The sequence below is a fragment of the Solanum stenotomum genome, chromosome 7, assembly GCF_019186545.1.
Source record: "Solanum stenotomum isolate F172 chromosome 7, ASM1918654v1, whole genome shotgun sequence".
In the NCBI taxonomy this organism is placed as follows: domain Eukaryota; kingdom Viridiplantae; phylum Streptophyta; class Magnoliopsida; order Solanales; family Solanaceae; genus Solanum; species Solanum stenotomum.
Genome location: NC_064288.1, coordinates 20329730 through 20346649, shown reverse-complemented (window position 1 = coordinate 20346649; position 16920 = coordinate 20329730). Strand labels below are relative to the sequence as shown.

The 16920-nt window shown below is 35.7% G+C and overlaps 1 pseudogene; it reads left to right on the top strand.

The window, feature by feature from the left end:
• Positions 1-905: 905 nt before the first annotated feature.
• On the top strand, positions 906-2996 carry LOC125869730 (uncharacterized; annotated as a pseudogene).
• Positions 2997-16920: the final 13924 nt, after the last annotated feature.

Below are 16920 nucleotides of genomic sequence, written 5' to 3'. Positions count from 1 at the left end.
GCTGCCCAAAATGCATACATATACACCTATATATATATCCTTCACCCCCTTTTAAAGTTATACCTAATTCTAATTAGAATATTACATAAACACTACAATACAATCCCTTAAATTACGATCACAATTTATGTTAAGCAAGTTAGCAATTATCACAAAACTTCAAGTTCCCAAAATGAGAATAAAACATATTGTAGTAATTAAGCAACGGTAAATCGACATGCGACTCTTGGTTAATAATTAGGGGTGTTACATTTTTTATATTCCCTCAAGAAAAAAGATTAATGAATGTTCATGAAAAAAAATGGTTGACATTGTTAAAGGTATTTAGAAGTGTCGGTCTAGGACTCTGGATTTAGAAGAACCTCGATGATTTCTAGAGTGATCTTTCTTCCTACAAAAAGTTGTAAGAATCAGTGTGTATGTGTGTAATTTTCTTTTGTATGATCATCTTTTTTTTCAATTTTACCGTTTTAGTTGATTTATTCATATTGCAGTAAAAGTTGATGTCATAGTTGTTGTCTGGAAACTTTCTGTAGAAGTTCCTTGATATCCCTAAAAAATTATCACACTAAAGAATGAGTCCATTAACATTACTTAAAGCTAGATGGGACTGCTTGATTCTTAAGTAATGAACCTTTTTCTTCTCTGGAATGTGTAGTATTAATTGCCCTACTTTGAACAAACTTATTAACTTAGCAGGGGAAATAATTACTATACCTCAATTAGCCAATCTATTTGGATAGATCACATTCTCACGTTAATGTTAACATATTAATCTTGAACAATACTAGTAACAGTTATGGTGTTTCATGGCAGCATCACATACATCCCCTGTCAACATCTCCATAACCAGCAACAAAGGCAATATTTTCTGCAATCATAACATCAGTAGCCCTCATGAGACCATGGGGCAGCAAGTGGTGGCATCCACACAAGCTGTCAAACTTGCTCTTGGTAATAGAGTCATTAACATTAAAGTAGGAAAAAGCAAAGTACCATTAGCCTGCATTTGGTAAAGCTTCTTAACAGCAGTGATAGTTTCCTCAGAAACACCAATAAGTCTCTCCTTCATCTTAGTGTATTTTATAGGATCAGTCTTTTAAACTCTCTTTAATAATAGTAAGAACAAGTTGAACCTCAGCACTACCCGTAGATGTCATCAATATGAGTGCCTCACTAGTTGAAAAGCCTCTTGAGGTTCCTAGAATAGATGCAAGGCTTGTAGAAACCATAGTTAGGAAATGGCAGAATATCAAATCCTAGTCTCTTGTAAACTATCACTGTCTTAACAGATTTTAAGAGGTTTTGGATGGTCAGATGCTAAAGATTTGGACAGACCGAGCACATAAATTCCAGCATGGTTTCTTTTGGGAGTACAAGCTTTTAAACTTGTCCATTGACAGTGATTGTATTAGCTGATGGTCGACGTGCTATTGTGGAAGATACTCTCAAGGAATCAACTAGTTTAACTGATGTAGCCCATCCAGAGCAGAGTGACACATACAGTACTACCTATACAACTAGGTGCGATATGTCCTGTGCAAACTCTGATTGGAAAATTGTGGAAGGAGGCGTTTTGAAATCACAATAATGGATGTATCTGTTGACGAAGTTTCATGTATAGTGTCTTTTTGTTTATTTTGCTTTACTTTCAAAGTTAGGTAAATGGTTAGTTTTGTCTAATTTTAATGTACCTTGTTTGGATCATAAAATTGAAAACCAACAAGACAAAATTTATTGTGCCTAATTTTTTATACTATTTTGAGTGCAGGACACCTTTCAGCCTCCGTACATACAACACAATCGAGATACTATTCTTCAAACTATAAAAAAAATTGTATAGATATCGTCGTAGCAGACATCATGATCATTTCAAGAAATTTGTTACAAAAGAGGAAAGTTTGCAAAACATACCAACAAATGTCAATGAAGCTGAATGGATATTCTTGGTGGATTACTTTAGCTCTGATGATTTTAAGGTAGTTAAAAGTATCAATATTAGGCCTTTTATATTATTTATTTTCTTATTTGACTTCTTACTATGCTTAAGTCAAAATATATCTCTATACTCAAAATCAATGCAGAAAATGAGTGAAAGAAATAAAAGTAACAAGGCAAAACAAGAGGTGAATCATATTTGCGGCAGAAAATCTTTTCAAGCAGTGTCTTATGAAGCGATGAGATATGTCTTTCTTTAGATAGATTATGATTACATTTTCTTGGATAACATAATTTTATTTGTTTTGCTAGAGGAACACACACACTAGAAAAGAGCCAAACTTTCAAAAACTTTGGGAAATAACTCACATGAAGCCAAATGGAGATTGGGTTACTAATGCTTCTGCTGAAGTGAATGTAGATAAAAAAAATCTTATCTTTGTTCATAGAATGAGTTTTTTTAAATGAATATTGAAAGCTAAATCTAGTATAATTTTTTTTGTAGGATAAAGTGAAATATGTTATTGCTGAAAGGATTCAAGAGATTGAAGAGGGGACTGATGTGGATCCTATTATCAATGCTGCATTTGTGCAAATTATGGGAGAAAAATCAAAGTACATTCTTGTTCAAGTATCCGGAATTAAGCCAGCAAGTAAGATATCTAGAAACGAAATTCAAGAGCAACTTCAAGCACAACAAAAGGAAGCAAAAGAAGAACGTCGTAAACGAGAGAGTGTAGAAAACAAACCAATGGAAGTGAAAAACCAACTTGAAGAAGAGCAAAAAAATCGAGAAGTAATGGAAGCTCGTTTAGTGCGTGACCAAAAATTGTTAAAAGAGAGTGTAATGGCACTCATGTCTCATTTGCAGAATTACAAGGTATTTATTTATAGTGTACGTCGCTAATGTAACAACTCGGAGAAATGATAGGTTAAGCAAGAGCCTATGACTTTGTGTTGACTTTATAATGAGGTTCTATGAGGGGTTTTTATGTAATTTTGTTTTAATTGTTTATTATGTGAAGTTGACGTACGGGGCTTCCTCTTTCTGGGGTTGATTTTAAATGGTTTTGGGTCTTAAAACATTCCTTTAACTCATTATTTTCCCAAATCAAATCCCAAGTTCTTTCTCTCTCTATATCTCTCTCTAACTCAAGGAAGAAAAAGAAGAAGAAGAAGTGGGAGCTAGGGTTGTGGATGCAAGACGTTTTCTTCATTAAATTTCTTGGGGAATCTTAGTAAAGGTATGGGAGATCTTTATCTAGGGCAAGTTATCACCCTAGAGCCAATTTCAAATGGTTTTCAACTTTTCCAAAGTTTGTGAAAAAGCCTAAATTCTACTCAAACTCAAGGGTTCTTGCATGAAACGATTTCAAATGATAAGTTATGATATTATTGATGTTTATTTGATGTTTTAAGATGAAAAACTCCATGAATCCTTGTATTCTACAAAACCCTAAAATGTGTTTATGAAGTGAGTCTATTTCTATAAATTCAAAGTTGATGGAATTATGTGTAAAGTGAATTGTATTGATATCTCTTGTGTTGGTTAATGTTTATTCATGATTAATTGTTGATAATGAGTGAATTAAGGGTGGTAAGCCTTATGGGTGAAGTATTGGTGATTGCTTGGATTTTGGTGATTTTGGCTATGGCTTTGAATTATGGTAAGAAAGCTTGAACTCTCTTTATTGAATTGATTGTTGTTGGTAGGTTGAATCCACCTTTGGTGGAAGTGTTATATCTTGTTCTTGTGTGGTATTATTGTGAATTATAGCCATGAAGGCATTGGGGAAGTTGTTGCATAATGTTGGAATATTGTATTATTGTGAATTGAGGCCATGAAGGGCATTATATGAGTGTTATTGTATTGTTATATTATTATATATAAATGAGGCTATATGTAAAGTCCTATATGAAGCTATATGTAAAGTTTTATGTGAAGCTATATGTGTGAAGGTATGATGTGAATGAGTTTATGTGATTTTGTGATGATCCTATGTAAAGTGGATAGCATTGTGATTTAAAGTATGATTTTTCTCATGATGTATATATGGGATGATGTTGGATTATGAAGTATCCTTGGATGATAATGTTGTGACTTGGTTGGTAGACTAAAGTGCATCTCCTTGTTACTTAAAGTCTTGAATGTATGAATGTGTGAAGTGGGCTAGAACTAAGAAATGGTGCCCTTCCCATGAATGGTAAAAGAGGACTCTTAGATTATGTCTTGATTAGGCTATACCTAGCATGGTACCCTTTTCATGAGTAAGTCTAGGCTCCTAAATGTGAATGTATAACCTTGAAGGATGGGCCTTAGGGCGATGTTCCCTTCTTGAGTGAAATGATAGACTTAGAGATGGATGGAGCCGGAATGGCATGATAATCCTTATCTAAGAAAGTCAAATGAGCTATCCTTATAAACCTTGATTGGCCATGACTAAGAAATAGGGCTTTTCTTGGGAAGAGGTACTATGAGTTGGTTGAACTAGAAAAGGAACCCTCTCTAGTACATATGTGATTGAATACTCTATGGGAAACAAGGCTAGCACCGAGTGGATGTGGTTAGGAAGGTGGCCTAGTTGAGTATGAGATTAGGCACAATGAACTTCCTTGGACATCCCGTAAACCATGTGCCTACATGGGTTTCTTACTAGTTCTACCCTTGGCAAGTAGAACAACCTCCACGGAGTAGGATAGACTCTGGATTCCATGCCTAGCTAGTATGGTCTATGTCAGTTATGCCTATTCCCATCATGTGGGATGTGCACTCTAGTTATTGGATAGGTTCTACAACGTGTAGGTAGTGGTATGGGATGCTATCTACACATGGCACGAGTAGGCTTTGAAGATACTAAAGTGAGTCCCTAAGTCTAACGACTATTAAGTGAAAGTCCCCCTATGTGCTAGAATGTCTCCTAAATGGTTCCTTAAAGAAAGTTGGTCTATTGATGTTATATTGTAAAGGAGATGCCCTTATCTAAGGTAATCTTGAGGAACACTTTAGTGTGCTTGAAGAGGTTGTATGGGCGGCCACTTCTTGTCTCACTCAAGTGTGTCTTAAGGTTATATTAGGTAGAGGTCCTATGGTAATGAAATGACATGTGTTCTTTTAAAGTTAAGCATAGGTTGTATATGGACATATGTTGAGTATGTGTATGGTTGGCTATGGCCTTATATGTGAATGTTGACTTTTTTTATGTCTCTTATACTTGTGAAGTGAAGGTTTTATCAAAATGATATGAAAGCATACATTCCTTGTAAATGTCCGTTGTGCATGTTTTTTTGCATGGTCTCCATACTTAGTACTTAATTGTGCTAACCCCTTTCTTTCCCTTTTTGACTAAAGTGTAGTGATTTGGAGATGGTGACATGTCATGGCTACTTGATAGGTTTCTAAGTGTTGAAGATGAAGACTTGGTGAGTCCTCATAGATTCGAGGACAATACCCTACATGTCCTTTTTTTTATGTCTTTCTAGTATTTGCTTAAGTTTTGTATGGGCTTAATCCCAATGTTGTATTCAAAGTATTAGATGGTTTGAGACATAAGTGTATAAAGTATAGAAGTCTTCCGCTTACTTTTTTAATGAAAGTCTTCTTTGTAAAGAAAGTTTTTAATTCATTATGGTTTTTAGTTTTATGCGATGAATGAATGCTAAGAGGCTTGTATTAGACCTCTGAGAGGTCGAGTATGCCGGTTACGACTAGGGGGTGCTCTTGGGTCATGACAGCTAAGCTAGTAAATTCTACATTACTAATTATTTTCACTCTCATTGTACATCTTCAACTCTTGCTCGTTCTATACTTCCTTATATGACATATTAAGTTATTTACTTGTACAATATATAACAGAATGCCCCCCCCCCCCCGATACAATTCTCAATATAATTACCAATTCAACTAGTTCAAATGAGATAAGTTCTACAAGTCTAATGAATGACAACTGGGTAAGTAAAATTCCTAAATTTTTTTAGTAAAGTTCACTACTAGGATTATTTAGTAGGTATTGGTGCAACTTTTATTTGAATGAGTATTTAACGCAACCTGCATATACAAGGGATCAGAGTGTGTGATGTATTCTATTGAGTACATCTAATAGTCATTAGTATTATTATTATTACATATTGAACTAGTGATATTGTTGATGTTGCTAATTGATTACCAAAGATATGTTGTTAGTTTGTTGGACGATCAATTTGTTAGCTTTCTGTTTGAGGTGATTCCGGTGAAATGTATATGACACCTAGCTCTACCCATTATGCATTCATCTATCATTTTAATTACAACAGAAAAACACAATATGTAAGAAATGTGTTTTAGATACCTATTTTCTTCGAGCTTACGGTCTTTATATTCATGACAATTGCTGGAAGATTTTCATGGAAAGCAAACACAAGAATCAGATATGAAAAAAGAATTGGACAACTTGAAAGATAACTTGACTTTTGAGAAGCAAAATTTAGAAATGGCTGCATATGATTGTGATAAATTCAGATCTTTGTGCGATGAAAAAGATGCAGAGCTTAAGGTATTTGTTAAATGCGATTCATTTTAATTTATGAAGTCAAACATCTCATTTTATTACTCCATTCACTACAGGTTTCCCAAATGGAGAAGAGAAACTTAGACATGTAGCTTTCAAAGTTGAGTTCTCAAGGTTTGAAGAAAAATATTTCAAAAGAATTGGTTGAAGCAAATAATCAGGTAAAGCTATAAATTTATATTTGACCTTTGTTTCTTATCCAGATTAGTCAACTACAAAACACAAATATGTGACTTTCACTTGCAGGTCAAAAGATCCAAGAAGAGGTGAAAGCTCGTGCTATGTTGCGTACTGCATAAGAAACAAAGAGGAAGCTTCTGAGTGAAAAATCATCACTTGAGAAAAAAATCATAGAACTGGAGAAAAGGAAATCAAGTGAGGTATGTTACCTAAATATCTCTTGTTTAGCATGAATTATATATTTAATATCAAGTGGAGTATTGTTGTAGTACTGAGCAAGATAGAGTCTACGTAGAAATGCAATAAGATGTTAATCAAAAGAGGCTAACTACTCTAGTTTTGTAAGTTGTTAGCTTATTTTCTAACTTTTGGGGTAATTGATGCTTCTCTTTCGTTCTTGATTTTTTTCAAAAAATAAATAAATGAGTAACTGAGATGTGGAATAATTTGTAACCAGATGATTATACTTCAAAGTTTCAACATGTTCTGTTGAATGAAGTTTTAGTTTTGAGAAATGTGTTTGTCAATACATGCTTAATATTGAGATTGTTGGAGCCTTTTTTTCATTTATGCTAATTCCTTCAAATTTAGATTGCTTTTCCAGGTAATTGGTTCAAGCAATCCTAGAATTAGTATTTTGTAGTCTTCTACGATGCGTTTGTTCTATTTTTTCATGTTTCTTAATGCAGTTCAGTATACAAAATGTTATTAATGGTTTCCATATATAGTCGAAGTTGATGTGATTATGCTTAGTAGAAGTGGTGGTGGTGGAGAAGGCTAGAAAATTTATGTCATGGCTTGGTGGCATTGTTTTTTGAATGGATTGTGATTAATGGTTCACTTAGATCACATTAACACTTGATATTCTAGTGTGAGAACTGAAAGTTATACTATATCAATTGTCTAAGATGTCACAAACATTTCATTTACTCATAGGACCTAATTTTTTATGTACCAAAGCTTACATAAACATCTTAATCCATAATGTCTTGCACTGCTTGCCTCCCAAATGACTGTTTATCCTACTTTTCCTGTGAATATTGCAAATCTCTTGGTTTTCACATCCAAGTAACCTTAATGGAAATATAGTGTTATCTAAAGTGAAACACAAACCATTAAGGAAAAACATGTTTGTGTGCTAAGATTGTGTTGGACATACATAAATCAAAGAACTTTTAGTACTAAAGCTGCAACAGTATTAATCAAATAATCACGTTTCCCAGCCTTACTAGACTTCTGGGGTGTTAACATAGTTGGAGGCTTGGAGAAGAGGAACTTTGTGTTGACACTGATTAAAATATAGAGAACTAGTAAAAAAACATCAAACTAAATACTACAGAAAAGAAGTAGTGTTGAAAGGATATTAATCTTCAAGTATAATAAAATTCTAGCAACACTACAAATGAAAAGTATGTAAACACTATAATCATATTTTGCCCAAAATATTATCATTAAAGTTTTTTCTCAAGTGTAAATGAAATAAGGAGATCTACCGGTAGATCAAAGAGAGTTGGGGCATACTTAGTAGATTGTATTAACATGCGATTCTCTCTGATTTTTAAGTTTATATTTGTGTATTTTATAACTTTGTCAAGATATATATAACTATATTTATCTTTTATTTGCAGGATGAACATGCATAATTCAACACTGCTGCTTCAAGACAAGTATTACTGGAAGATGATTATTCAGAAATTACTAGATTATTAGAATATATATTATTAATGACCTTACTTATTAATTTTCTTACCAGTACAAACATGTAGAAGTATTTAATTTCTTAGAAGTAGTAAATATATCTAGTGCATCAAACTTATGTATCGACCTTTGCAAATTTATATAATTCTTAATTTAAATATTTGTGTAAATTTTGTAAAAGAAATGTGTGTTGTGTAGGTAGAAACCACTCACAAATTATAGCTAAAAGTGTATTGAAACTATATGATCTCTTGCAACAAAATTTTTTGTTGCTAAAAGCCTTCCCTACAAATTACTAACTAATTTTTTGTTAAGTTTTTGCAACAACTAGTGTTGTTGGTAAAAAAAATAATTTGTGGCAACACTAAATTTTGCTGCGAAATACAGACCCTTAGACATCATATGAATATTCCAATTGATCTCACGAATAACCTTGTATCTGGACATCATTTCCCCATAAATAATGGAATTTATCCATTTCCAAATTTTCCATCATAAGATGGCAGGGACAGCTTGGAGAATAGGTTTGGTTTTCGGTGGTCCATCAGTTGATCAACACAGGGCAATTGTTTGATTAATCCGCACAAATGGACCTTGCAAACCCACTGCTGAGTAGAAAATTTACCTGATACGTCTTGCAAAAGATCCAGTTAGAAAAAGATGATTTGTAATTTCTTCTGATGGACAATCAAAAGAAATGCATCTAGAAGCAATAGCTACACCACATTTAGAAAGAGATTCATCTACTGGAATCTTCCGTCCCCACAATCTCCAAAGGAAAAAAGATATCTTGAAAGGCAGACCTTTACTCCATAAGTTCTTAAAGAAAAGATTGTTATGTTGGTTATTCCTTATTAATTCCCATACGCTCTTAACCAAAAACTTCCCACTACCAGTTGCCATTCACCAAGGCCTATATCATAAGTTAGAATTTGTAGGAATGACAATATTAGAAGTTACATGTTCCACAATCTCTTCAGGTATTTTTGGATGCATCAACTCAACATTCTATCCCATGAAATAATTCATATTTTATTTTCTATCATCTATGGGAAAATCCTTAGGTACAATGTGTATAAGTGGACCAAGTCTAGTCCAATTATCAAACCCAAGCACCAAAACATCCATTTCGAGGCTCTCGCCAAATCTCTTGTTCTATATTGTCTCTTGCTTCTAACATTTTTTTTCCATAATTGAGAACCTCCCCTCCATTGCACTAAAGTTGGACCAAACTTCTTGCAATATTTTTTTACATGAAATTAGACCACATATACCTAGTAGTTATAAATTTTTACCACAACTTTGCAAATAAAGCCTTTGAAACTGTCACACCCTGAGCCTACAACATGGACGTGAGTGGCACTCGAGAACAAGTATTGGTTCCCAAGCAAACCCTTACCTTGGCTCAATAATCAGCGGAAGCCCCACTCAACAATATATGACATCAAAAGTAAAGGTTTCTCAAAAGTCTCAAAGTTAATAACTCAGAATATTTAGAAAAATATTCAAGTGGCCAAAAGAGGCAACTCAAGCCTTGAACATTAATAATTGAAAATGGAAAAGACATCTCAAAACACTACTGTCTATGAAACCTCTACCCAAGACATCCAAATATGACTAAAAGTAAATTTGGAACCCTCCGAAGCAAGGAGACTCACCGAAGCAACTCTGGAACTGCAAGTGGTATCAACGAAGCACCTGTTGATGACCCTAATTAGTTGTATCTGCATCATGAAAGATGCTGACCAAATGGCGTCAGTACATCAAATGTATGAGGATACAAGGGGAACTCTAAAACATAGACATAAGCTTGAACTGATATAAAGGAACACACTCACCTCATATCATCTCAACTCAAATCAACTCAAGAATACTCAACTAAACTCAAGGATACTCAAGTCAACTCAACATAAAAGCAACAACAAAGATGCAGTATAAATAAAGCTTTTAAAACAATAGATAATAACTCAATGTATATCAAAATACAATAGTAAACTCTTTACTCTTATTTGGGAGATTCTCGAACTGACAACCATCACTTTGATGTATGTGATGATACAACATCTCGCCCACGCTGCCAGAACTGTCTTATACCTTGTCGGAGTATAAGACATCCTCAACTAAGTGGATCCACTAAGCTTTATGTAAAAGCAATAAGAAATCATCTAAAAAGTATTTATGGATATTTATGGATATATTCGCAAAAGAAACTCATGATTGACGTGAGGTTGAACTAACCCATCACTATGAAAACTAACATACCTCTAAAGGATCAAATCCTTCGCGAAATTCCTCAAAGATCGCAAGAACTCTTGAATGCTTGAAGCTTTTCTCCCTTTTTTCCTCTTGTACTTTGCCCTAACTTTGCAAATGATTATATACTTTAGAGTTGATTAATTTTAATCAGCTTTGACCCCTTATTTGGTGAAAAAATGTGTGGGACTAGTCGGGGTATGGAAAATACCAAAATACCCCTCCTTAAAACGGATTAAATGTCTTAACTAGACAGGTTGTACTCAAACGGGCATATCTCCTTCATATGAACTCAGAATTTAGCAAAATTGGTGGTGTTGGAAAGAGGACTCAAAGATATTTCATTTGATATCTCATTGGACTCATAACTCATCATGTACCGAAAGGTATGGTCATTCAATGTTGACCCAAAACTCACAATTGAAGACTTACTTGCACAAATCTCAAATTGGTTATTTCTAATTTAGTCCTTTCTAAAATTATCTCTCTCTAAGATCGAGGTTTTACAGAAGCATCAAATAAATCTCTGAAGTTTAAAACTCCTTCCTCCTTAGGCAAACATAAGCTCTTCCAAGAAGCCCAATGTCTTCTTCTGCCTTCTTCTTTGTTACTCCAAAAGAATCTCACAAAAACATTATGAATCTCCTCAATAGTATATTTTGTAGGAAAGAGACTTGATAGTAAATATACTGCCATGCTTTTAAGGACACTATTATAATTAGTACTGCCTTTCCCCCATATGATAACAATCTACCCTTCAAATTATGTAACTTGTCCTTCACTTTTTTTATCAATTCGTCATAGTATACCTTTTTCTTTCTGGAGTGAAAACTGGGATAGCCTAAATATTTGAAAGGAAAATTTCCTTTCCCACTCCTGTGATCTCTTCACCTCTTTTAGTTGAACTTCTGCTACCTTGCTAAACTTATAAACAGAACTTTTTTCCTTATTTATGAGCTACCCCGAAAACTTCTAATACTCATGTAACACTGCCATAATCATTTCCAAAGAGGACCTATCAAAAGATGAAAATATTATAGTATCATCTGCATAAGCATGATGATTAATTTGGGCACTCCATTTTGGCATTCCATACCCTATATACTCGAAGTTATCAAATAATGAATTCATAGCCCTAGAGAGAACTTCAGAAAATAAAATGAATAAAGCAAGAGAGGATCGCCTTGAAAAAAAAATACTTGTCTTTGCTTATTAATAAGAATTGAATACCACTTATTATCAATCAACCTCCAAATCTTGTTAATAAAAGTTTCTGAGAACCCCATATTCATCAAAACTTTACTCAGATACAACCATGACATTCTATCATAGGCCTTTGACATGTCTAACTTTAAGACTACATTAGAAGCTTTACCTCTTTTTCTGATGTTTGTTACTATCTCCTGAGTTAACAAGACATTTTTAATGATACATATTCCCTCGACAAAACCTGATTTGTTAGAAGAGATTATATTGGCCAGCAAACCATCTAAATTGTCATGCCCCGAAGCTACCCACAGGATGCGGGCACGGGACCTAAGATCACGAGTGACCCCAAGCTAACCCTGCTGGTATATCATAAGCATACTAAATAAACTAAAGTAAGGAAATACTATGCGGAAGCTAAATCATAAGATAAACTGAAATGCAAGGATGGGGAATACCCATAACTATCTGAATATATAAAAACTGAGAGTTTAACAACAACTGAAAGGTCAAACTCAAATGCTAGAGCTGAAACTAACTATGTCTGAAATAATCTTTTAACTGACTCAAAGTGCTAGGACATGCCCCAGCTAAATCTAGCGAAAACTGAAACTAAAAACTTAAACCAAAAGAAACATGCATGTCATCCTTGGAGAATGAGGACTCACCAATGATACTGTTGAGCTGAAGATCAGGAACCGATCTATGTGTGATCTAGAAGATGAGGACCTAAACCTACATTATGAGAAGATGTAGTGCAAAGTATGTGTCCGTACTTGAAATGTATTGAGCATGCACGATAGAATAAAGCTTAATAAAACATATAACTGAACAAAGTGGTAAAGCAATGATATAGTCTGAAGATGATACTATACTGGAAATACTGAACATGAACTAACTGAATGCATTGACCAAGTTTATAACCTGTTGAGACTGAAATCTGACTGTAATTGATAACATGGTCAATGCAATAAATGACTGGACTGTGGAAGATAGTTATTATCGACATAAAACCACATGAGCTAAATGTGGAGTCCGATGTATATGTCTCATCGAGTGGACCTAATATACCCTGCCAGATATATAGAGGCATGACTGGTGTGATCACTAAAATGTAATTCCCATAGAGGGGACTTATAAACCTATGGGGGCAGGAGTTCTGGGACTATTCGGGTATGTTGAACCCTAGTCCACTCGGTCTAAGCCTACTCCTAATTAGAATGTATATAAGGAATATTATGACTAGAATGCTGAAGTACTGGATAGCTCAATTACTGACATGCAAACTCTAAGAGTGCAACAATTATAACTGATAATGTGACATTCGTAAAATGAAGCATGTATATCTGAAATAACTGACCTAGCATGTGTAATTCATGAACTAAAAGAACTACATAGCTAGGGTTCTGAATATAATACAAGAAACTAAGGAACAATATGATAATCTGATTTTGAGCATTCTAACACCTAAAACCCAATAATTTCTAACATTCAAGAAACCTTAGGTCTAGATAATATTAAGGGGATCAAGATTCTGACTGAAATCTAGGGACCTAATGGGTGAAATGAACCCACTAGTGAAATCCCACATACCTAGTGACCAATTCCATGAAGAAATCTTTCGATTTCGAGACTGAAACTGATGAAAACCTGCTGCATTTTTGGAGTAGAACTTGGTCAACTTTCTTCTCTGTTTTGCTCTAAGTTTGATGACTTTTGGTTAATAATTTATTAGGTTAGGTTCTAATTAGTTTACTAGGCCAAAATTGATATAAAAAAAAACTATGTAGTTTAGGGGTTAAACGACGTAGTTTAGGGGTCCAACGACGTAGTTTAGGGGTCCAACACATACAAAAAAGACCTAACGACCCCTGACTTAAAAGTCTGTCGGGGCTGATCATGGCCCCTCTAACGGGCTATCAAAGGACCACGGACTATGGAGCCGACCGTGGTCCTTGGTCCAATAGATGCTGATTTTTGGGTCTCGCGACTATGGTCCACTTCATGACCATGTGAAGGATCACGGACCGTGAAGGTCCTCGTGGTCCTTCACCTTGTCTAAGGGCTACAGTGGCTCGACTTCACGGAATCCACCACGGCCCGTGGTCTGACGTTTGAGCCCAGTGGATTCTGTCTGACTTCCACAAGTACCAACACGGCTCGTAAGGTGATCCATGGCCCGTGAAGGCTCCATGTTCCACCCCGGCTTGGAGGTACTGGAGTCCAGAGGTAGGTCAACAGATCCTGGACCCTATCACTGTCCGTGAACCTTATCGTGGTTCACTGATTCTAGTGATTTCTGCTGCACTTACAGGTGTCAGAATATCTCCTCATTTGGAACATTCGTCCTCAAATGAAGTCTAAACTAGTTGGATAAGGAGGGAAAAAGTTGCAAACCCTACCACAATTTACTAGAAACTGATTTCTAACAGAACTAAGTTCCAAGAACATGCAAATACGCTGAAAATGCAAGTACAAACTAAAGGAACATGACACTAAGACTGAATTTGTGCATGAATGACTGAAAACTGAAGAGGAACTATTAACTCAAGCAGGAATGGAATCAGAAGGAAAGAGATGAGTATACTTGGCCTTCATGGCTGCTTCTGCTTCCTAAGTAGCTCCCTCTGCGGACTGACTCCTCCATAAAACCTTAAATGAGGCGACTTCTTTGTTTCTCAAGCTTCGAACCTAACGATTAAGGATTACCTCTTCATAAGTGAGACTATCCTTCACTGCCAGACTTTCTGAAGGTACTATCGATGTTGGATAACCGACACACTTCTTCAATAACGAAATGTGAAAAATCGGATGCACTGCTGCTAGTTCTATTGGCAACTCTAACTCTTAAGAAACTTTACCAACTCTTTTCAAGGGTGTTACATTATCTCCTCCTTGGGAAAATTCATCCTCGAATGAAGACTAAACTGGCTGAATATGGAGGGGAAGAGCTGCAACCCTACCACTAAATACTAGAAACTTATTTCTGACTGAACTAAGTTCCACGAACATGCAAATATGCTGAAAATGCAAGTACAAACTGAAGAGCATGATACTAAGACTGAAACTACGCATGAATTACTAAAAAAATGGAGAGGAATGATTACCTCAAGCTGGAGTGAAATCGGAAGGAAAGAGATGAGGATACTTTGCCTTCATGGTTGCTTTAGCTTCCCAAGTAGCTCTCTCTAAGGACTGACTCTTCCACAAAATCTTAACTGACGCGACTTCTTTGTTTCTTAACCTTTGAACCTGATGATCAAGAATCTCAGCTGGCACATCCTCATAAGTAAGATTATCCTTCACACCACACTTTCTAAAGGTACAATAGATACTGGATCAGCCACACACTTCTTCAACAGCAAAATATGAAAATCTGAATGCACTGCTGCTAGTTCGGCTGGCAACTCCAACTCGTAAGCCACTTTACCAACTTTCTTCAGCATCTGGTAAGGGCCTACATATCTAGGACTGAGCTTCCCCTTCTAGGAAAATCTCATCACCGCCTTCATATGTGACACTTCAAGAAAACCCAATCATCTACTTGGAACTCTAAGTCCCTTTTCCTTACATCTGTACAGGGCTTCTGGCGACTCTGGCTGTCTTAAGTCTATCTCTAATGAGCTGAAATTTTTCCATGGCACCATGAACCGAATCTGGTCCTATCATGGCTGTTTCACCTACTTCAAACCAACCAACTAGAGATCTACATCTATCCCGTATAATGCCTCATAAAGGGCCATCTGAATGCTGGAATGGTAACTATTATTGTAGGCGAACTCTATAAGAGGAAGGTGATCATCCCAACTACCCTTGAAATCAATCACACAAGCTCTTAACATGTCCTCTAAGGTCTGAATGGTACGCTCTGCCTGACCATCCATCTACGGATGAAATGTTGTGCTAAGATTAACTTGAGTACCAAGACCTTTCTGAAATGACTTCCAGAAATGAGAGATAAACTTAGGACCTCTATCTGATATGATAGACAAAGGAACCCCATGGAACCTGGCTATCTCATTAATGTAAAGCTTGGCATAATCTCCACCGAATTAGTAGTCTTAACAACAAAAAAGCACACAGACTTAGTAACTCTATCAACTATCACCTAAATGAAGTCATGTTGTCTGCGAGTACGAGGTAAACCTCTATTGAAGTCCATGTTGATCACTTCCCACTTTCAAGTAGGAAGGTTGATCTCTTGAGTCATACCTCTTTGTTTCTGATGTTTTACCTTCACTTGTTGAAAATTTGGGCACTTTTCCACAAAATCCGCTATATCTATTTTCATACCATTCTACCAAAAGACTTCCCACAGATCACAATACATCTTAGTGGCGCATAGATGATAGAATATCTGGAATTATTGGCTTGTGCAAGAATGTGTTGTCTTAACTCACCCACCTTAGGAACACATAATCGATATTGATAGCGAAGCACGCCATCTCCCCCTTGGGAGAAAACCTCAACTCACTGCTGATGAAAAACACCTTTTAGTTGAAGCAATATTGGATCACTGTCTTGCTTTTCCTTCAGCCCCGCTACCAACGAAGATTCTGCCCCATTCTGAACTGTTACACCACATTCTGATATGCTCATAAAATGAACTCCTAAGCGAGCTAGCCTATGAACATCCTTTGCTAGGTCATTTCTTTCTTCCTCAACATATGCTATACTGCCCATAGATAGTCTACTAAGAGAATCTATTACTATATTGTCCTTACCAGGATGGTAATGCATACTCATATCATAATCCTTAAGGAACTCAAGCCATCTCCTTTAGCGAAGAGTCAACTCTTTCTTGGTGAACACATACCAAAGGATCTTATGGTATGTGAACACATCTACATGAATGCCATACAAGTAATGTCCGAAATCTTAAGTGCAAACACCACTGATGTAAGCTCGAGGTCATGAGTTGGATAGTTCTTCTCATGCACCTTAAGCTGTCTAGAAGCATAAGTTATAACCTTACCTCGTTGCATCAACACACAACCTTGGCAGACTTTGGATGCATCACAATAGATAACATAACCAGCCGAACCATCTAGTAGAGTCAAAACAAGAGTTGTAGTCAACTTAGTTTTTAGTTCTACGAAGC